The sequence below is a fragment of the Phodopus roborovskii genome, unplaced genomic scaffold (genome assembly GCF_943737965.1).
Source record: "Phodopus roborovskii unplaced genomic scaffold, PHOROB, whole genome shotgun sequence".
In the NCBI taxonomy this organism is placed as follows: Eukaryota; Metazoa; Chordata; class Mammalia; order Rodentia; family Cricetidae; genus Phodopus; species Phodopus roborovskii.
Genome location: NW_026125894.1, coordinates 486608 through 510592, shown reverse-complemented (window position 1 = coordinate 510592; position 23985 = coordinate 486608). Strand labels below are relative to the sequence as shown.

The window sequence follows — 23985 nt, the reverse complement described above, 5'->3', positions numbered from 1 at the left end:
TTGGCATCCCAAACAGAACATTTAGAATATAATATAAATAAACACTTCGAACAGAGATTTAAAGCAGTTTCATTACAGCCACTAGCAGGCATGTTAAACAGACTTGATTTTAACTCGACTTGTAAAAACCTAGGGAAAGCAAACAGATCACCAGAACAGAATGAAGATCAAGGGCAGAGGTGGGCAAGATACACTCTCCAAATGACAGATAAATTAGAGATCTAAATGGATCTAGGAAGCTAAATTAGTATGGCCACATTACAGGAAAGGAAACCTGTAGAGGACCACTCCACTTGGGCATAATTAAGCTTGGAACCCTCCCTGGGGAAGGAGTGTCACTGGGGCACAGTAGGGCTCGCTCGGAGCCTAGAGAGGAAGTAAGGGACCTGAGGAAATTACATGAGATGCTCAGGAGGGCACATTAGGGATGGGAGCTGTGGCCTAGAGGCTGGTGGTGGGAAATATTAGAGACAGCTGCATGACAAGCGGGCTCAGGTCTGCTCTGGGAAAAGACAGTAGGCTTGCAGAGGGAGAGGCTGGAGCCTGCAATTTCTCTGTAACTGCCAATCCTGTGTGATGACGATAAGGAAAGGCTCAGTTGTAATGGAATTAGAATTCCCTACCAGAAATGCCAGGCTGGGAGCTAATTGCGCTCCAGTCAGTAAGTTCTGGCCCCGTAAGCCAGGAGAAAGGTTTGTCTACCACAGAAGGAAACTAGGGCTCACAGCTAAATTTCCACATGCACATTTTCTGGCCATTGCTTCATCTTTTCTATAAATTGTAGCACTAATATGGGCAAGAAGTATACAGACTGAGATGTGTTTTTTTTTTCCTGAATTTTGACCCAAACTGTAAATTTATGCTCTTACTTACATGTTTAGTTGCTCGAGATCAAACAAAACTTTGCACAAGCTCAGCAAGCATACTCAACAAACTAGTCAATACTGTTTAGTTCTCTCTTTTCCCTTCTGTTAGTTTGGTTTTCTAATTACAGGGTTTTGTTCTGTAGTTCTAAATGCTCTTGAATGCACGCTAATCTTCTAGTCTCATCTTCTAGAGTGCTAGGATTGTAGGCACGGGCCACCACGACTGGATTGTTTCCTGTTAATGTGGGTGAGCATTTAGAATCAGAGTCAGGCCTTATGGATGAAGGTCCCTCTACCAGCCTCTTCCACTTTCTCTCAATGTCCCTGCATCCCAACTAAACCTAGGTGGGCCTTATTTCTTTCTTTTTCACAGTGGGCAGGAAACTACAGCAGGGGCTGAGTTAAAATTAGTATGTCCCAAAGAATTCTCCTACTCGTGTTGTACGTGTATCTAAAGTGAACCTCTTCTCTCCCTTGTCCTGGGACTTATATGGAGACCAAGCACATAACCATTGGCTTTGAACAAAACATGTGTGCTTAAGAGCGTTTGCTTTTCAGCTGGGTGGTGGTGGTGCCTGCCTTTAATCCCAGCATTTGGGAGGCAGAGGTAGGCGGATCACTGTGAGTCGAGGCCAGCCTGGTCTTCAAAGAGAGTTCCAGGACAGCCTCCAAAACTACAGAGAAACCCTGTCTCGGAAAACCAAACCGAGAGAGAGAGAGAGAATTTTTGTGTTTCTATAACTGGGGTGTCAGAGCACTGTAGAGAAAAGCAGAGGGGCGATCTGACTACTTCAAAAGACAGGAAAAGGAGTGTCTGTTGCTTCAGACAAGGCAGAAGTACCCTAATTGTTCAGTAAAACCTGTCTTTGTGAAACTTGGTGACTCTTGGTGCCAGCTGGCCATGGGCACCAGTCTTCAGTGGGTATCAAGAAGATTTTCTTCTGGCCATGTGGCATTCAGTAGGAAAAATCACTTGTCTAACTGGTGTACAATGGTGCTATGTGTTGCTTCATGCAGCAGGCTTGTTCCAGGTGAGTGAGTGTGTTTGGGGAGACACACTTAAATGGTAGAAAAAGCAGGCTGTGTGTACTGTCAAAAACATCAAAGATTTTTAATGTTATTATGTGAAATTTTTACCTAAAGGGAACCATGAACAAAGAAACTGTCTACAAAACAAAGAGAACTGTAAGCAAACATTGATCTGGAAAGATATGCATGCAGCAGTGTTTCAAGGAAAATAACCTATCTGCAACTTTGAAATGTACACAAAAATGAGATGGGTTGACATATGAATAGAAGAACACATAAACAAATGATGAGATAGATATTAACAAATTACACATTTACAAGACTTTTTTGGCTTATCAACTGCATGATCCTTTTGACTTTTTAAACGCTTGAAAATGTGGAATTACACAAACGATATTGTTTTCAGCAGGAAGATGTTGAAATTAGGATCATTCTTAAAGATCGAACGTGCAAGAATCCGATCTCACATCTATGTTGGATTTCTCCATTCTCATTTCTGGTGTTGGGGAAAAGCTTGGGAAATGACAGATGTTATACTATCATCAATTTAGTGTCCTACTTCTGTCTGTGCTAGAGGTGGAATGTTCATTGGAAAAGATGAACACATCTTTGGGTATATGATACTTGGCTAACAACTTAGTCAAAGTGTTCCCTTGTATACTATTTAGAAAAGATGATAAGAAAGTTCAAATTCATATAAGTTAGATATGAATACACATTTGTGGAATATTTCTTTTGTGTGCTGCTGGGGACCAACTCCAGTGTTTTTATAGGTGCCATGGATGCACTCTTCCTCTGAGCAGCACCCTCATATAACAATGGACATTTGTCACTTTTCTACATAGTTCTGCTAATTCTATAAGACCCTGCTGTGTAATAGTGTGAAGCAAACTGGCTACCCCACAGAATGCCACATTGATCCATTTTATAAAAACAAGAAATCACTTTCAATTTGGTAGCTTGAGCAATATACAATCACTCACAACATGGAGGATAACCTACATGAAGATTACAATTTTAGGTGCCCATGGTTAGGGGACAAAGTAATTACAACCCATGTAAAAGACAGAAAGTCCTGATCCATATGCTAGATGATACAAATTCTCTATAGCTTTGAGCAGTGACCAAAACAAGAAAGCATCCTTACTGTTTGGAGCCCTGCTGTTTGGAGCATGTGACCAACATACTGGCTTGGAAATGGTTAAACAGAATTTATAGCAAGCCTAGGGGTATAATAACAACGTAGACCTCAAGGACTTAGGAAAGAGGGTATGCCACTTTCAAAGGCTAATTATAAGCCTTTGACAAACAACATGTATGTTTTGGGTGCTGGTATGATTGGAGCAAACAAGTAAGCTTGTTCATCATGACCTGACACCAGTAATTCCTAACAAATACTGTGTCAGGTGGGCCTAGTAATAAGCTCTCATAAAGAGATGGTAGATCCAGCATGAGAAAGACAAAGGGGCACACGTTTCTGGTATAGCTGGTGGCCCACACTCTGGTCATCCACTATGATTTTACCAGTATCTCTTCCAAATCACACACTTGAGATATATAGGTATGGTTTACTTCTGACCAGCAGACAAAGGAGGGAGATATCATGAGCCTGGTCCATGGATGGACTGTCCTGGTGTGCAGGTGTAAACTGAAAGTGAATGACAGCCACACTATGCAGAGTGGCTTGGAAAAATAGTGATGAGGAACGCTGACTGGCCATTCATATGAGAGCATCTTTAGGTCTGTATAAGAGATTGGCGTCTCTATCCACATTTCCCGTTCTCTTTCATTGCTGGTGATTCAAAGAGTATTTCTTAGCTATCGACCTGGTCACTAACAGTATTCCAGGATGGTTCTTACTGCAGTAGTGCCAGTTTTTCTTTCACTTTTCAATTTGTAAGATCTTTTTAACATCAAGGATATTGGACTGTATGTGTTACAGATGTCTTCTACTAAACTACCCATTATTATTGTTATTATTTTTGAAACAGGGTTTCTCTGTGTAGCTTTGTAGACCAGGCTGGTTTCAAACTCACAGAGATCTGGCTGCTTCTTCCTCCCAAGTGCTGGAATTAAAGTTGTATGCCACCACTGCCTAGCTTAGCCTTTATTCTTTTAATGTTTAAAATATTTTTGGTGGTGAGAAGGGCTTAAAAAATGCTGTCTTCTAATCATGGCATGACTATTGCACTCAAGAATGCATAACAGTCGTGGTTACCTGCGCACAACCTGCATAAGATCAAACAGCTAAAATTCCAGCATAGATGAGGTAGATGGCCTCTAAACGTCACTCCTTATTGAGGAGCTGTTGTCAGTGGATAGTTGCTAGGGGACAGAGTTTCATTCTTTAATAAGGTTATATCCACTAGTACATCCACGATAATCCAGGTAATACCAAAAACTCATGCACACATAGGAAGCACTAACTAGACTACTAGACTTGATGGGCTATTAAAAAACATCCATGACATTTTGACAGAAATGTGCTGGGGGGGGAATATTAAGGCAGTTGGAGGGAGAAATGGTGGTAAATATGTTCCCATTTCATTGTATGCATATATGAAATTCTTAAGAGTAAAGAAAACTTAATTATATCTTTTAGAAACCAAATAATTCAATTTAACTAAATCTTTTCATTACCCCGACACCTATGAAAATTAATGACTTTTGTTTTTAGACATGAAAGGAAACACGATCTAGTAAGGGGTAAAATCAAACTACAATACAATGTATACAGAACTTTTACCAAGCCCTTTTTGATTATAGGATTTGCTCAAGTTCTTTGAAAAGTTGGGTTTCCTTTTTTAAAACCCTATGATGGGGCCCAGGATTCTGTAGTTTTTCAAATAAAAGGCATTGAGGAGGCGCTTTCTCCACTGTGTGTGTTTGAACATGCTATATATCGTAGAGAAAGGTGTAAAGATACACTTCAGATTAGCATTGCTTACTCTTGATGAAAGAAACCAGAGGAAGTGAGAACGCTACGTCATTACTTATAGAGTTTTGTTATTCTTATGAGAATGGGTTTGAATTACTTACAACTTTCCTTTAATCTGTTGATTTTTAAAGCCATGTCAAAAGCCTTCAAAAATCAGGAGTAAAATAAAGCAGTTAGAGAGACATCCAGGAGGGCGGTCCTCATACTTGGCCAAGCAGTCCTTCTCAGCCCCCACCACAGCATTTAGGCGTTCCCCCTAAATAAAGGCAGCTAATCCTGGCTAGTGGTAGATGAGGCTTGCACCTATGGGACCATGAAATAGTTAACAGAGTTTCTATGTTGTTAAAATTTTGGTTCACACCAAAAATAGTTTATACAGGTTGTGTAACAGCTGCTGTTGAAATTATGTCTAATGGAAGGTTTTGATTCACACCAAAAACACTTACATGTGTTTTGAGTGGCTAAAACTTCTGGTTTCCTAGGAACTAACTATACAAGTCTCCCCTGGGGACTCTGAAATCATCCTTCTTACTTTTTTGCCTGGTTCACTGCCTTGGAAACATTCAAAACAGATTGGCTGATCTGCTTCTAGGCATTGGGATTATGAGACTTGCTTGTCTTTTTATTTAGAAAAAAAATGTTTTTCTGATTATGCAAGTAATTACATGCTTACTGTAGAAAATTTGAAAAAGGCAGAAAAGTATAAAAAGAAATAAAATAGAATCACTCATAACCTTACTTTTCAGAAGCAACCACTGTTAACCTATTGGCACATTACCTTCCAATATCATTTCCAGGCACTTTTTATAGGTTGAGCTCATCTTGGATGTAGAATTTTGTATACTGTTTTTATTATGTGATATAATATAAATAAATAATGTCTAATAGGTTATGTCTCATCTTCTTTATATGAACTGATTTACTTTACAATTTCCTTTTTAAGTTGTTTCTATTATGAAAATAGCACCAAAGCCTATACATCCGGGAATAAAACTACATGTGAGGGGATGAAGTGACTTCTCATCTGTTAAGAATACTTTGTCCTCTTCCAAAGGACTTAGCTTCCTAGCACCCACATCAGGGAGCTCACAGTTCCAAGTGATTTTACCTCCAGGGAATTGCAGCCTTTGTCTGGCCTCTGCAGGCACCTGCATACAGGTGGTATGCACACACAGAAACACACATAAATAAAAAAAAAGTCATAAGATCTTCTAGTTGAAGCAACTACCCATATCTAATGCTGGTGATGGTGCTGGCTAACAACTGTACTGTAATTAGAGACTTACAGTTTTTTTAACCTTATAGTTAATATAGTACAATTTCAGATATCTTTTTATGTTGTTTTTACATTTTGTTATTTAATTTAGAATCAATCTCATTTTACATATCAATCCCAGCTCCTTCTCCCTCCTATCCTCCCATGCTCCTCACCAACCCCCCATCCCATCCCCCATTCACATCCCAGGGAGGATGAGGCCTTCCATGGGGGAATCATCAAAGTCTATCATATCTCCTGGGGGAGGACCTAGACCCTCCTCCATGTATCTGGGCTGAAATAGTATCCGTCCAGAGGAAATGGGCTCACAAAGTCCATTTGTGCACTAGGGATAAATGCTGGTTCCATTCTTAGAGGTCCCATAGACTACCAAGGCATCCTAACCGGCACCCACATTCAGAAGGCTTGGCTCAGTCCAATGCTACCTCCCCAGGTTTATGATGGGGGTCCGTGATCTTAAATCCCGCAACTAAGGAGGCTGACTTCCAGAAGACAGAGGACAAGGAAATAAATGAAATTATAGTTCCAGTGAAAGAAAAAAATGATTGTGCTATCCTAAGGGCCAAATGTAATGAGCTTCCAGAACAGTGACAACAATGAGATCTTTATATAAAGTGAAAATGTCAATATATCTATTCTTGTATTGTGCTTTGTTCTTATTTGAGGTGTTCAGTCAAAAACTTGCACATAATTGTTTATTCTGGCTGAACTCTGCCAAAATTGCCTTGTCCAGGTGAGTTGCATGCTACTAAATGTATAAATGCCACAGGAGACATCTCATTAATTTTTTTTGTTTAAATTGTGAGATATACGCTTTCTCATTCTGCTTTGACATTCTTTCAAAACTTTCTAAATAACAAGACCATAGTTCTTTTCTTTATCTAAAGATTACAATATAATTAGATCACATCCCCCTTCCCTTTCCTCCCTCTAATCCCTTCCATGTCCACTCCCGTCAATAGTCTTATATTCCTTCTTTCACTCCCTCTAAAAAACAATGCTCTCCCCAAAGGTGCGACTAAAGAAAAACATGAAAGAAGGCTAGTAAAATGTTGCTAGTTTTTAAACAGTACAGGTTGGCTATAAACTATGCTATTCTACAACATTTGAGTGAGTATGCTCAGAATTTTCCATAAGATGAAGAAAGAAATGGAAGGAGAGAGAGTGAGAGACTAAAAGTGGGATTCGGCGAGAGAGGGGGAAAGAAACTAAAGAAACATCTAAAAATGAAAAGAACAAATCCAAACGAGCCATACAACCGCCATAGAAACGATAACATTTCATTTGGTTTTGACTTAGAATTTTCTCACCTGTAACCCATTTTCTAAAATAGTTAGGTAACTACATAGCCAATTTTAAAGGATACACTCAAATATGTGGTTTCTTGACCATAATAATTTAGCTGTGGTAAGCAGAAATCCTACTGACTCCTAAATAATTGAAGAACTCATATTGCACTGACTTTGAAACTGTACTGCAATCAATCACTACCGCCTCACAGCCCCTGCAGAAAACAGAGGTAGGTGAACGTGACTAACTTTACAGTTTCACAGAGGCCAGCCAGTTTTCCCACAGATAAAAGCACTACATAGGAAAGCAGCTTTTCGAACAGCATACCCCAACCCCACCCCCACCAGGCACTACAGACTTCCTCAGCAGAACCAGTTATTCTAGCCAGTTTTTCCAAGTCTGTCCCAGGCTCTGGCATGTGATACGGTGATACTTTCTCTCTACTGGTCTTTCTCCCCTCTAAAATGACAACGATTTTGAAGTCAAGCCTCTGTCTCACTCAGGTTGTTGTTGTTGTTTTGTTTTCATAGTACATAGGGCAGTCCCTGGAAAGTTATTGGGAATGTAAATACATGAGAAATGAACAAAGGAAGAAATATACAACAGTACTGAAACTGGAGCATGGAAATGGAGGGATAAGATCTGGTCTGGCTTCTAGATTCTTAGCAGTTACAGGCTTAAGAAAGTTCCTTAACATCGTGAGTCTCAGCTGCAAATTAAGAATGACAATGCCAAACTTTCCTACTTCACAGTATTATTGCAAAACTCAAAATCCACTGAGAGTAATGCATGTGAAAGTATTCTCAAAACCAAAAGGAAAATAGGCCATCTGTGATGTGTTCAGAGAGACAGCTAGTGTTTGGGGTTACTTTTACTGGGTCACTGTGAGACCAAAACAATGTGATGTGGGTAAAACACTCGGCAAGACATCTGAGACAAAGCAACCTTTTCAGAAATGGTAGTGAACCTGAATATTCTCTTCAATGTGAAAGTGTCCATGGTAGTGAGATTATCTATGAGTTAGTATCATGGGCCACATGGTCTTAAAAATGACTATCTGACCTCTGATGTCATGATAGTCACTGTTTTCAAGATCCATAGATATAGTCACAATCCCCATGTAGTTCCTTACAGCTATCTGTTGCCTTCCCTGGGTCTGATCAGGGTCTTTCCCTGAGTGTATATGTGTATATTGCATATGAGGATATGGATGTGTACATTTATGTGCGTGTATCTGTGTATAAATGGATGCGTTTATATGAATGCATCATATTGAGTCTGAAGATAGTCCCAACTGAAGTATACATATCTCTAGATTGTCTATGGAAATATATATGTGTCACTTGTTATGTTTAAACACCCACTGTGTACATTGAATGCAAACGGGTTCAGGGTTAGAGAAGGCCACAGAGCCTAAGCCCTGTTCACATGGCTCTGGGATACACGGTGTAGCATTGGAATGAAGACTGGGCAGGGGATGGATCTTCATGGCACAGACAGACAAAGCTGAGGCCATAGGGACGTGAAGGAGAGGACACAGATTCAAACATTGGAATGTTAGCTGTGGCTACAAGAAGAAGAAATTACAGGCTGGTGAGGATCCTCTGCACAGAAAACCAAAAAGCACTTTGCCCTGGGGCCTTCGGCTGAAGAATGTGGAGAAAAGGGGAAGAGCAGCAGTGCACAGGGGACCAGAGGGTCAAGAGTCATATCTGCAGCACTTGTTAATTCCTACAGCATTCTCTCACAGAAGATCGCTCTGAGTCAAAAAATCAATACTGAAGCAAACAGACTTGGCGTTAAAGACACACACAACCCCCACATTTCACTTTGATGGAATGTTGCACTAGAGTGCAAAATCAGAAGAAACTCAGGAAGAAGACAGCATTTCAGGAACCAGAGACTCAAACAGGCTGGTTCCCCTTTCCCCTAAGTCTGTGCATGGATGACTTCACTGTGTTTATGTTATTTCAGAGAAGCACAAACACTATCTAAAAGCTGAAGCCTTTTTTTTTTAATTGGGAGATCTTTTATCCTCATGGTTTGGTACAACTGATATTGTGAAATTGGCCAAAAGCATTTTACAGATTCAATCAAAAGCATCAAAATTCCAATACAATTCAGCTGAAGCCTTTATTGAACTGCCAACTCAAGATTTTTTTTTTTAACTGCTTCGCTTTAGATTTTCCATGACACCCAAAAGGAAGAGAGCTCAGAGGAGTATGTAGTGGTCTAAGAAATCTTACATCTGCATTTTCTTATTATATCACTTCAGATGTTCACAAGGCTGGTGGCAAAGCACGCTCTGAAAAAGGCTAATTTCTTCATCTCTCTCAAATGCCCTTTTCTCAGACAAACCCAATATTTTGCTTCATCATCTGGGACTAGCAAATGGAGACACATAGGCAAGTCCATCTCTAACAGAGTCAACTAGGTTCTGGGTCCAAAGGTTCACAAACTACGTATGCTAGATTACTTCTAAAAGAGGACCAAAACCACCATGTCCTGCAGATTAATTTTCAATGTAACTGGGATGTTCCCATCCTCAAATAGAAGGGGCATTTTTTTCTTTCCTTTAATTTATTTCCCCTTTTGGTATTTTGTACAAACAGGGTCTCACTATGGAACTCTGACTGTCCTGGAACTCACCATGTAGACCAGGCTAGCTTCTCGTTTACAGATCCACCTGCCTCTGCCTTCCATGTGCTAGGATGAAAGCTGTGAGCATCACCAGGCAGAAAAGGCTAATTTTAATTGAGGCTACTCCTGAGGATTGGTCTTGACAAATAGGTTGTAGAAAGTAATGAGCTGAAATTAGATCTGAAAAGGTCTCAATAGCTTCTGGTTTTGAACATTTTGGAAATGTCACTATGGAAAGAGAATCTCCATGGAAGAAAGTTGGGACATGCTACCCAAGAACTGGAAGCAAGAAGCAAGATGTGTGTGATGCACTTTGGCTCCTCTAATATCAGTTTAATCCCCTCAGATGACATACAGGAGGCATTTGTTTTTAATTGCCTCACTTTAGATGCATAACACAAAAAAATGGTTGGCAAGGCACTCTCTGAAAATGAATACATATGTTCTGAGTTTCTGAACCACAAGATGAGCAATGGACTTTACTTTGTCACTCACTGTTATGTAGCCATTGATAACTGACTAGAAAAAAGAATCCAAATTCAACTAATCAAACATTAAGTTGACTCATACAGGTTATGTACAAGTCACCCACTTTACAACAGATGGCCAGGCAGGCCCTGACAACTAAACACAATGACCTTTGTGTATACTCCCAGCTTTTATTTTTTAAACATTTTTTTTACAGATTTTTAAAAATTTTATGTGCATGAATGTTTTGCCAGAATGCAGCAGGTGCACGCCTGGAGCCTGCAGGAGTCAGGGGAGGTCATGGGATCATCTGGAATTGGAGTTATGAATGGTTGTGCGTCACTGGGAAGGTGCTAGGAACTGAACCTTGGTGTTCTGCAAGAGATCTAAGTGCTCTTTCTTAACTGCTGAGTCATTTCTCCAGCCCACTCTGTTTTCCCAAGTAACAAAAAACAAGTACTTAGCAGCCACAGATCTCAAAACACCTATTGAAATGCTCAGTTTACTGAAATGTATTTACTCCAAGTTAGGGCTACTAAAAACAGGAAGTTACTCAGTTAATCAATGAAACAGTCCAACTCATCAACCCTTCTTCAACAACCTTTTTTTAAATTAATAATGCTATTTCCATTTTACAGTTGAGAAAATTGTGGTGTAATCCATTAGTCCAGCCATGAGTTATATGGGGAAAGTAGGCTGCTGAGGTCGTACATTTGAAGAACGTATCAGGTGTCTGGTTCCTTCCTTTCACTCTCTGCTTCCTGCTTGGCCTGAAGTAAACAGCTTTGTCTTCCTTGCCAATCACAATGCTTCTGCCTACCACAGACTCAAAAGCAGTGGAGGCACTTAAGCATGGATTTAAATCTCTGCAAATCTGTCCTCCAGTAGTTTATCACCTCAGTTACTTTGTCAGAGACAAAAAATTAACATGTATACACACACATTTAACCAGTACATCATTCTCTCTCTCTCTCTCTCTCTCTCTCTCTCTCTCTCTCTCTCTCTCTCTCTCTCTCTCTCTCTCTTTCTCTCTCACACACACACAACACACACAAACACATATATATGAGATAATGTAGGTAGCTAACCCTGGTTCTCAGGGTATAAATACCATGTTATGGTAAAGAGCTGAGTAAGTACAGGAAAGAAAGGACTTAGCAGTCTTACCTCTCATTCTCTGTTGTTCTTATCTCTGGTTCCATCAGTCCAGGTTTCAAATAGAAAATTCCCTATCCTACCTTCCAAATACAAACCATACCAGTAGTTACATTGGCCCAGGAAAATGTTATGTACCATTTCTTACATAAGTCAGACTGAATTCAAGTGCTTCTCTAGACTAGGAGACATGTCAAAGCACATCCACGACAGCATTGCTTTATAACTGTCAAACATGAGAAACACTCTGAATGGCCATGACAGTTCAGAAAGACAGATTGTGCTACATTCATATAATAGAAAACTGTACAGCAATAAAAATGAACCAAACACAGGCTTCTGCAATAGCACAGATAAACGCCCAAAAAATATGGAGAGAAAGAAGGTAGTCACAATCAAATATATACAACAAATTACCAGTACGTATGTTTGAAACAATGAAAATCAAAATTAAATTGTTTAGGGAAGCTTTCAAAGGAAGATAAACTCACAAAGGGAAACAAAGAAATTGTGTAACAGAAGTAATGTCATAAGTGGAACAGATGGTGGGGAGACAAGGATTATTGAGTTGTTTTTACCTTGTCCTGGTCAGCCATCACATAAGTGACAACATTACAAATATTCTTCTGCCAAGTTGTCTTCTGAAGGCTTCCATTTTTTTTTAATACAGTGATCACTAGCTAAGAATTAGGATAGAGAAGGTATAGAAGACAGTACATAATGAAGGGAATGTGATGAGAAAAGCTGGAAAGTAAATAACATAAAGAAGTGTAGTATTTTCTTTCCTTGTCTGGGGCAGGGGCAGACAGGATTTCTCTGTGTAACAGCTCTGGCTGTTCTGAAACTCGCTCTGTAGACCAGCCTGGCCTTGACTTAACAGAGATGCCTCTTCCTCATGAGTACTGGGATTACAGGTGTGTGCAACCACCACCCAAACTTTTATTTTTCTTTTAAGAAAGCTTTTACATTTAATCTCATTCTTTGTAGTTTTCTGTCATGTAAAATATTTTAATAACTGTAATATTCTATTAATAATCTAATAATTATTCTGCCTTTTTTATTTTTCAAGACAGGTTTTCATAATATTACATCGTTTGAGGAGACTATAAGAGGAAAACAGAGCAGGTATAATTTTCTTTTTCAAGACAGGCTTTTCTCTGCCCTGGCTGTCCTGGAACTCACTCTACAGACCAGGCTAGCCTCTGACTCCTGAGTGCTGGGATTAAATGTGTGTGCTACCACTCTTTGGCTTTTAATAGCTATTCTTAACATTTAAAATGTAATGCTACTTAATGTATACAAAAGATTTAAAGTAGCTATATTATTAACTAATTAAGAGTAATTTTGCATTATTTATGATTTTATCTAGTAATTTAGAAAAGCTGATGCAGTTCATAGTTACGCAATGATACACAGAGAATGTATGGAGATTGTACTTTGTCCCTATACCTTCCCACAATATTTTTGTTGTTTTTGAAGACAAGGTCTTGTTGTGTAGTACAAGCTGGTCTTGACATTGTCTTCCTGCCTCCTGCTCCTTAATGCTTGTAACTCTACACCTGAATTCCTCCTGCCCCCAAAACTTTTATCCCAAACATCTTTAGGGTTAAATACTAAGTGTTATCATTATTTTAAACAGCTATCCATGTTTATTACATCTCCGTTTTATTATGCATTCTAAAAGTCATTTTTAAAACATCATAGTGTCAGTATTTTAATTAAACATGCTGCTATGACTGCATGAGCTATCAATATGTAAAAGTATTAGAGAACAATTGCAATCTTAAATTTCACTCAAGAGAATTAAATAGCAAACATTGCTATATATACTTTGCATATTTCTACCATACTGCCTGCATTTTTATATGAAGCTATGACCAAAAAATAATCATTTGAGTTATGATTACTGTTCATTATTACAGAATGTCAAGTATCAACTTATATCGTGTAAATTTAAGTTTTCCTGCAGACAAATACTTAAACAGCATAACTGCCAGGAGTCCTAGCTCAGTTACACTTCTTCAAAGTTCAGATGGTGCTGTCTTCAATAGCATTTGTGGTCTTGCCGCTTAGTTGAAAACTGACAGATGCTCTCAGTGAAAATAGCAGGGTTGGGACTTCTGGAAAGTCTTTCCCCCATAAAAGCAATGAGAATTTGATCAAAAGAGGTCAATGTGCACATTTTTTTTTTTTAAATTTTAGAATTTAACTGAAAATTTGTCTTTTTACTCTGCCCCATCCCATGGTAGGCTTAAAAACTAACCATCTCAACATCTCTTTGAAAATCAGTACCATAACAGCCAGTGGGCCAGGGGCAAGCTTTCAGTTTCTGCTAAGTTCCATATTAGGTTAACTGCCATGATTACCATGCCTGGAAGTTCCCTGGAAAATTACTTCACCAAGGCCCATCTTTATCTGACTTGACTCTGAGTATATTCAGCGAAAAGCTGTGAGGACACTTGGGACAAAAACAAGTTGTCAAAAATCTTAAAATGAAAAGCCAAAGAACAAGTTGTTCAAAGGTTTTTCTGTTTTGTTTTGTTTTTTTTCCTTAAGTATAAACAAAATCCTTGGAATATGGAAGGTCATTTGCATGTGGAGGGCTGAGTGCCTGCTTGGAGCTATGTATCTGATGTAGAAGAAACGCAATCAAAGCAATCGAATTGAAATAAAAAAAAAAAAAGATTTACTAATAGATTTACTTAAAGTGAAACTTAGCTTAAGGAGCCTTGCCTCAGGTCTATGCCCAAAGATAAGTAGCACGCTAACCAGGCCTGTTAGAGATAAGAAAACTTCAGGATGTTAACATGTAAATGATAGTTCTCCAGAACTGATAACCTTCCGGCCCCATTCCAATGAGAAAGGACACAGCCTGGTTTACAACCAGTCATTAAACCCATCTCTATATCAAAGAACATACCTCTATCAGGCAGCATAAAGAACCCAATTCTCTTCTTCTGCCAGGTGGGTAGATGACCCTGGATAACAACTGTTAAAAGAACAATACTGGAGTGTTTAAAATAATTCTGGCAATATGCGGTATCTTTTCTGTGTAAGATACCCATCTGCCTTAGTGGCCAGACTTGCTGGGGCCTGTCTCTGTTTAAATTGTTCAAATTGTAACCTGGGGCCAGGACCCAAATGAGAATTAAGGATGATGGTGTTTGTGGAATGCATATACCTAAGGTGTATATAAATTAGTAAAATATATCCTAGGCCAGCTCCTCTTTGAGCATTAGCCAAATCTGGACACATGGTATTATTAAAGAGCTTTTCCTTTTGTTAATCCCTAAGTGTGCGGAGTGATTTCTCACTTGCAAGGCATATTCTTTATGTATAACACATCTGCCCAGGAAAACCCAGAGAGGGCTCTAACTTCTCAACCCTAGCTAACCTAGAGATTATAGGGAGTGATACCGAAAACAGAATTAGCAGTTGTCCTTGAGTGCCAATGCACTACCCAACCTCCACACAGCCCCTGGGCAAAGGCTAGGAGAGTTATTGGTTTTAGACATTTAAGGAAATTGTTCTCCAAAAACTACCTGGCCAATTAAGTTGAAGGAGCAGATATTTCGATGGCCATCCACTACAAAGAAGAAAGACTTAAAGATTTAGGTCAGAAAAGTTGGTAAGTAAGCAAAACCTGTCAAGCCTTTTGGAGGTTGTCACAATGTTACTTCCAAAGTTGTAAATTATATTATTTAAAACAGTCACTTTTCAACAAAAATTATGATACATAAAAATAGCTCACAGAGAAACCATGATCAAAAATACATAGGAAGACAAGGGGGGAAAAGTGCTATCAGAGTTAGACAAGAAGTCTAACTTCTTGTACATTAAGGGAACTAAGAACTGGGCATCTGTGGCAACTGAAAAGAAAGAAGGAGTTGATTATGTTGCTAAATTACAATGAATTTAGACCTGTGTGGGAGGTACGAGGTATACAGAAAAATGAAGTATATAATAGAATGTAGTAAGCAGTCCTTCCTCATTGGGACTACAAGCCTGTAAATAATGACAGAGACTTATTAATTAATCATGAAAACTCAGCCCATAGCTTAGGCTTGTTCCTAAGTAGCTCTTATAACTTAAATTAACCCATTTCTATTAATCTACATTCTATCACATGGTATTACCTCCTTTCCCTCTTAGACCTCTTGTTCCCTCTCCATGTCTCCTGGAATCCCTTGCACTAAATTCCTCTCCTTCCTTTCTCTCCCCAGAAATCCTTCCTATGCCTCCTGCCTAGCTATTGGCCATTCAATTAAACCAATCACAGTAATATAACTTCACATGGTGTACAAATATCCCACAACAACAGAATTCATTGATTGCAGCTCAGGACATGACTTTATTCTATGACTGTGGTAGCCCAATTAGTCTAAAGCCTGTCAATATTTGTGTGGTCTGTTTGTGAAGCAAGTAGACATTAGCTAAGGCATTCTGAAACAGCTCTCAATTCCTTTATGCAAACAATGTCAAAGATATTTTCAGTCACCAGGAACTTGGGCATAGTGTGCTTTGGAATTCATGGAACTTCTTGCTTTGTGTAGGGGGAAAAAAAAAATGAAATTTCCCGTCAGTAAAGTAGAGCTTGTGGTACAGTATTTTTTTGGGTTGAGTCCCATCATAAGAGACTTGAAGTGAAATTGGGTATTCAGAGAGAGGCGACAAGTGGTGTTATCCTTTAGCATTTGTGATGGAGTATGTTTTTTAGTTCCAAATGTGCTAGAGATTGCCATAGAGCAAAAACTAAGGATTTTTAGCAGGCTACGATTGAGGTCAGGCAAAAGACGGTACAAAAAAACTAAAGACCTTTTGCTGTATGGAATGGCTGATTCTGAGTTTGGAATGCATCACAGCCTACTTCATATCAAAGAAATTTGTGATGGACTGGATTGTTATTATTCCTCAAAACAATGTGTTCTAAAGATAGAATTTCTCCATTGTACAGTTCTCTTCTCGATACAAAACATCACAAAGACTGTTCTCTCAGGATATCCATAGTAACACATAAAATTCCAAAAACACTTTGTCCTCCTGTGGAAATGTTTCTAACATGCAAGGATAATGTCTGTCATATTCAAAACACACACATACATACACACACACACACACACACACACACACACACACACACACTAGTACAAAGCCTGGGAAATGTGAACTAGATGTGTATGAGCATTCAAGCTACCTTCTACCTCATAGATGCCAACAAGCTGCAGATTTTGATGTATTTTCTGGATTTATCTTTTGATAGCCCATGCCATCCCAAACAGCTGAAAGAGTTTAATGTGACAGGATGCAGCACAGTCCAAGATCTAAAGTGTAGTGCATATTTGGGAATGGTATGATTTGGAAGTGTAACATGGAGGAAGTCTGGGGACAATAAACCTCTAAAATTAATACAAATTTTTGAAGCCTTCTGTAGTATGTGTCTATTGATCACTGTTGCTCTTGCTGGTAGTAGGTTTTAATTTGTGTATGTTTACCTTTCCTTTCCCTGGAATATACTTGACATTTGTTATTGTGTAGTTTTTGCATCAGGTTTAAAACCTTCTTCTTTAGACTAAAAGGAGAATCGTAGTGTCATCTTGCCTGTGAACCAGTAACAGTGACCCCCTTTGGACATGGCTTCAGGTGCAGACGGAAGCCAAAAGAGGAAACCATGAGGTATAGTGGCTCTCTCATGGTCTCTCTTTCTTGGGTCTTGGATCCAATCAGAAGGGCAGAGAAACCCTGTTTCAAAAAAAAAAAAAAATGTAGAAGTATACTGTAGCAACACAGTATAAAGTAAAACTAAAGGAGCTTGCAACATATAGAGAAACACATAGATATAGATGAAAAAGATATACTCAGATTTCCTTGAGAATCTTGAGGATGAGGCAATTAAGGAAAAAAAAAAAGTCAAACTTAAAATTGATTCAGCTAACCTTGAGGAAAGTGACACAGAACATGAAGACTCACCTTAGACCAGGTTAAAATGCTTAAGAACCTCCAGATTTCCCAAGATGCCATTGGTGAAGAGGGTGCATTAATGATGACATAATGAAGTCATACTGTACACTCTGTTCACTTGTGGGTTTAGGAAGTTAGAAAAAAACATTACCATGTGTTCCTCCATATTTTGAGAACAGAAACTTTAGTTTGAAACTGAATAAATATGACTCTTCTGAATGCTTATATAGTACTATTGGTTTATTGAAATCACTAAAAACATTTGATAAATTTGAAATTATAAATAACAATAGGTTAGAAAATGTGATGTATGTATTGAATTTTTTACTTTCATTATCAATATATAAAATACTATAGCATTTCAATATGCTATAGTGCTGGTAAATGCTTTAACTTAATTCAAGCATAAAACCAAGCTTTTGCTTTGTTTCACACTGATTGCTTTATGAGCATATGAGAAGCATGCATAAAGAATGATTTTTAATGTAAACTTGCTATGCACATTGATCGTCTTTAGGATAGGGAAATTAAAGCTTACTACTGGATATTCCTGAAGAGTGTCAATTCTTTTGTTGTTGTTTGTCGGTTTGTAAGGAATAAGGTTTTTCTGCCCGCCTCTGGTCTTGTCCCGCCGCCATGCCAGCCCCAAATAAGACACAGAGACTCTGTATTTGATAAAATGTTTTTGGCCCGTTACTTGTTTCTTATCGGCTAGCTCTGTCTTAATTATTAACCCATTTCTGTTAATCTATGTATTTCCACGTGGTCATCTTACCAGAGAGCTGGCTGGCATCCTGCTATCTCCAGACTCTCCTTCTTGACTCATCTTTACTACTTCCTCCTTGTCTCCTAGTTCCTTCCGCCTGTCTTGCTTTCCTATTGGCCAACAGTGCTTTATTCATTAACCAGTATGAGAAACATATTTACAGAATGACATCTCCCATCATCTCCTCTTTTCTGTCTAAATAAAAAGAAGGGTTTTAACCTTAACATAGCAAAATATATCACACAATAGTTATCAAATAAGAATCAGAGTTAACAATATTTAGTCCATTAACATTTAGTAAGATTTAAGAAAATATTCCATCATCTGTTCTATCTTTGTGAGTCTAAAGTCCTATATGTAACTTATCTATAATCATAACTATATGTCTTCAACTCCTTCAAAGACCACAGAAGGATAGTATATAAACTCTAGAAATGACAGAGCCAACTCACTGTCTGGTAAGTCAACCAAAGTTCTGTAATCTTCCATCTTCAAGCCATAGGCCATAGTGTGTCTGGCAGACTCCTCAGCAAAGATGGAAACTTTAAACTGTCCACCTGTATTGGCAGTTTGTCAGTCACTTTTCTCTGTGTCCTGCAGACTATCTGGCAGACTCTTCCAAGAAGCAGGAAATCTGTAGCAATGTCCATCTTGAATTAGCAGTCACTTTTCTGTGGGTCCTACATGTCCAGTTTATACAGCATAAAGTCAAACAGTCCAGACAAGAGCAGTATCTTATCCAAATGGCTAGTCTTGCTATATTGGAAGTAAACTTCATAACGCGTTTCTTCGATGTCCTTTTTCATTTTTGATGCAGGTGGTGTTGCCAGGAGCATTTATGTCTCACTGTCAAGAAAAACCCTAAACCATTTTAAATGCCATATTCTGTAGGTCTTTGAAAGGTTTGAAGAATACCTATTCATCTCAAATACATCTCTGTATATCTAGAAATCCTAACTCACTTAACTATAAGTTTTGACTATTATAGGTAAAACCTAACTTAAGTTTTGACTATTATAGGTAACTATCTATAGTCTGTACTAAATTATACATTACATTTCTAAATGAGCTATGCAAACACAATACCTAAATAAAAAGGAGAAATATACTTAATTACAAAATTGACCATAAATTGTATCAATAAATGAAAATCCATTCTAAAACAAAGTATTCATATCTACACCATAATCCCCTTTTTTACCTTTAAAAAGATATTAGTTGTGATCATTAACCATTTATAACCATCCACATTTAAATGAAAACAAACATTTATAAACAATATTTGGGAATTTGGGTGTCATTCTTTCCAAACTACTTCCTGTTGGTAAAGGGCATTGTCATGGGGGATCCTAGGAAGACGCAGCTATCCTGGCTGTAGTGTGCAAGGCTGCCTTGTTCAAGCTGTTTTGAATGTTGGATCACCAGGAACTCTGTTTCAGGGGGTCTGGTTGGTTGGTTTTGTTGTTTTTGTTGTTGATGTTGTTTTTGAGACAGGGTTACTCTGTGTAAAGTCACTGGCTGTCCTGGCACTTACTCAGTAGATGAGCCTAACCCCAAACTCACAGAGATCCTCCTGCCTCTGCCTTCCAAGTGCTGGGATTAAAGAAGTGCATCACCACTGTCGGCAAGTTTCAGTTCTTTTCTTCATAAAATTAATATCTTCCAGGAAAGAGAAACAAATGGAAGTTATGTTTCTGGAACTAAAAGGAAATATGTGAATAATGTTTCTTTCTATCCTGATATGCACTGTATCAATAAACAGAGAGAAAGAATAAAAGTTAGACCAAATATAAATTATGAAATTGAAAAACCTAAAACATGAACAGAAGACTTAAAAGTAGACTTGAGTAAGGAGAGGACTGAAGAGTTAGTGAAGTTGAATCTAGAGCAATTGAGATTATGATATGTGAAGATCAAAGAAAAAAAGAATGAAGAAAATCTAACAGAGCCCCAGGGATTGGGTGTGTTGAAGTCTATTAGGCATTGCTAATTAATCATTATGGAATGGAAATCAAAACCACAGTGAAAAAGCACTGCACACCCACTGGGACAATGTGGAATAGCTGAAACATTCATACTCGGCTGGTAAGAATGTTTCTTAAAAGGTTGGATTCAGAGCAGCCACACAGCCCAGTAATTCTGGTCCTAAATAAGTGTACTGAGAGAAATTAAAATATTTGTTGACACTAAAACTTGTACATGATTGTCCATAGCAGATTAATTTATAATAGGCAAAATCAAATGTCCACATACTAATCAAGAAAAAAACCCAGTATGCAATACCCACATGATGGAATGATATTTAGCTACTGAAGGAAGTCCTGACACACACAGCAAGGATGAACCCATTTAACTCAGCACTATAGGATCTTTCAGGTTCCCAAGGCCAGCCCAGATATTTACCAAGTGAAGTATTGTTACCCCATTCTATCTGTGGAGCTAAGGCTCAAAGACTGGTATGCCAGAATTTTCTGTGTGTCATGGCGAGGAGAATACCATGGTTCAGGCAAGCTCAGGGTTAGCTAGTATTTAGATCTCAGTTCTTTCTGCTGTGTGATTTGGAGAAAGTACGTTTTTGTTTTCATCTTTTCAGTTCAAAAGTTACTCCTAGGACTGCTTGAATGGTCAAGAACCTAAGACTAGGTAGGCAGAGATCCAAGGGGGAAATCACTTACTATTGTTCTGCTAGAAGACTATAATAATAAAATGGTTCCAATGAGACTCTTCTATACCCATAGATCAGTGCCTTGCTCATCCATCCTCCGGGAAGCTTCCTCCTGCAGCAGATGGGAACAAATGCAGAGACCCGCAGCTGTACAATATGTGGTAAGTGAGAGACCTTGGAACACTCAGTCCTAAATGGAATGTCTCCCTCCATCAAATCCCTCCCCTCAGGGATCAGGGGATCCTGAAGAAGAGACAGTGGGGATGGAAGAAACAAAGAAAACAATGCCTTCTAGACACAACAGGACTCACACAAATGTAAACTCACAGAGTCTGGGGCAGCACGCACAGGGCCTGCACAGATCCAAACCAGAAGGGGTCCCAGAACTGAGAGGGGCAAGTGGACATGATCTCACACCCCTACGCCAGAAGCTGTCTCCAATTGTCATCCACTTGCAAAGGACCAATTAGTTTTCTCCAACAGAGTCTCACTGGGAATACAAACCACACTTAAGGTCAGGATCCATGCCCAGAAGTAGAAGGCCAATTCAAAATGAAGTCAGTGGTGTTTTTGAAGGTTTTTTTTTCCTTACTGGTCTTTTCATTAAACGATTTCCAATTAAAAAAAGTATTCCTATATAAAAAGTTCTCTGGGAAACGAGAAGAGGCTTTTAATCCAGAATCTATGAGATCATAAAGAAGAAAACATTTCACTTTTTTAGTTCTTTATATTTTTCTCTTATTTTACATACTGACCACAATTTCCCCTTCCTCCTCTCCTCCCACCCCTCCTATCTTCCTTCTCACCCCCCCAAATAACACTCCTCTATTCAGAAAGGGTAAGTCCCCCCCCCCGCATGAGATTTACTAGGAAAGACCAAGAATTGGGAGACCAGAAAGCCTGTAAAATAATGTACACTCTCAGAAACCTGGTACTGTTCTCAACCTGATTGCTTCTAAGTAAAGGAGGTGGTCTAAAGAGACAAGAGTGATTTTTTCCCCCTTTGTGTTTCAGAAAATTCTAGGTTATGGCTATGGACTAAACTTTGTCTTCCTCAAACTCATTTAAAGCCCTCAGCCATAATGTGACTACCGAGTTTGGAAAGAGGACCTCTCATTACGTTGCTGATAAAAGTGAGATGCAGCCTGAGATTGGAGCCTTACTAACAAGGGGTTTGTGTCCTTAATTACAAAAGGAATGCGCATGCTGCCCCTCTTCATTCCTCTCAGAGGAAAAGCCATGTGAGTACACGGTAAGAAGGTGGCCATGTGGAAGCCAGGAAGAGGACCATCACCAGGAACAAATCATGCTTGTTCTTGGGTTTCTAGCTTCCACAATTGTAAAACAATCAACTTCACTTCATACCCAATCTGTGATATTTTGTATGGCAGCCCTGGCAGGCTAACAGGAGTTTAGTAGAAATATATCAGTCTGTAAACTTTTATTCCACTTAATTTTTAAGTTTAAAAGCTCTAATAAAAGTCATGGATCTATTTATATGTGCCATATGAAAGAAGTGTTAAAGACCAGTGATGTGTGAAGTTCTACTGCCAGATAAGTTCATTTTTCAAAATATCACTGAATAAAGAATTCTCTTTTCCTATCAGATTAAATGAAGAGCAAAAAGTCTATTTCAGGGTAAGCTGGTTTAAATGAATGAACAACTAAGCCCATATTCAAGAGAAGTAGTATAAAATCAGACCCTATCTAGCAATAGGAGGTATATGAATTTACATACCTTTTCCTCAAGTTTTCTTGTACTGACACATACCTGACATAATTTTGTATTTCTAGTATTTTCTATATACAGTTCAGTGGTGTTAAAAACATAAAAATTGTTGTGCAGCTACTACCAACCATCTGTCTTGGTAACTCTTTTTTTTTTTTCTTCTTCTTCTTCCCAATCTGGTAAGACAAGAATTCTTTTTTGATTTTTTTTTGTTGTTGTTTTGTTTTGTTTTTCAAGACAGGGTTTCTCTGTGTAGCTTTGGAGCCTATCCTGACACTCACTCTGTAGACCAGGCTGGCCTCGAACTCACAGAGATCTGTCTGCCTCTGCCTCCCGAATGCTGGGATTAAAGGTGTGCGCCATCACTGCCTGAAAAGACAAGAATTCTATACCCATTAACAATACATTTTTATTCCCCCCGTTGGCCTACCCCCTGGCATCTACTTTCTGCTGCTGTGATTTTGACTAGTCTAAGTGCTTTATTTAAAAATAAAGCAGTACTAACATTTTTTGTAGCTAAATTATTTCACTTAAAACAATGTCTTCAAGGTTCATCCATACTGTAGTCTATTGCAGGGTTTCTCATTTTTAATTGTTGAATTATATATTGTACTATAACACACCACATTTTAAAAAAGTCTGCTCATTCATCTATGAAAGCTTTAGCTATTAGAATTACCGCAGCAATGAATATGAGAGTGAAGATGTCACTAAAGCTTCTGATTTCAAATTTTTTAGGTACATTCCCAGAAATTGAATTACTGGATTGGATGGTAACTCTGTGCGTACTATTTTACATGCCTATCAAAAATTTGTCAGGGGATAGTCTCATAAGGGACATGCTTGTTATCTTTTCTCATTTTGCTAATTGATGTTCTTAATTGGGGTGAGGGAATATTGTATTGTGTCGTTAATTTAATTTGTATTTCTTGATAATTAGTGACACTGAGCTTTTGTTTACATATTCCTTTCAGCAATTTGTATGTCTTCTTTTGATAAATGTCTATATAGGCCTATTGCCCATTCTAAAATTAGGTTATTGCAATTTTTCTCATTTTGATTTATTCTTCTCTCATACACTACATCCTGACCACAGTTTGCCCTCTCTCTACTCCCCTCATACCCCTCCGACTCCCCTCTCCCCCAGATCCACTCCTCCTCTGCTTCTCTTCAGAGATGTGCAGGTCTCCTAGGAATATCCATCA

General features: G+C 38.6%; 1 pseudogene; it reads left to right on the top strand.

Moving 5' to 3' along the window:
- The first annotated feature begins 16007 nt into the window (after positions 1 to 16007).
- On the top strand, positions 16008 to 17016 carry LOC127217926 (60S ribosomal export protein NMD3-like; annotated as a pseudogene).
- The last annotated feature ends 6969 nt before the right edge of the window (positions 17017 to 23985 follow it).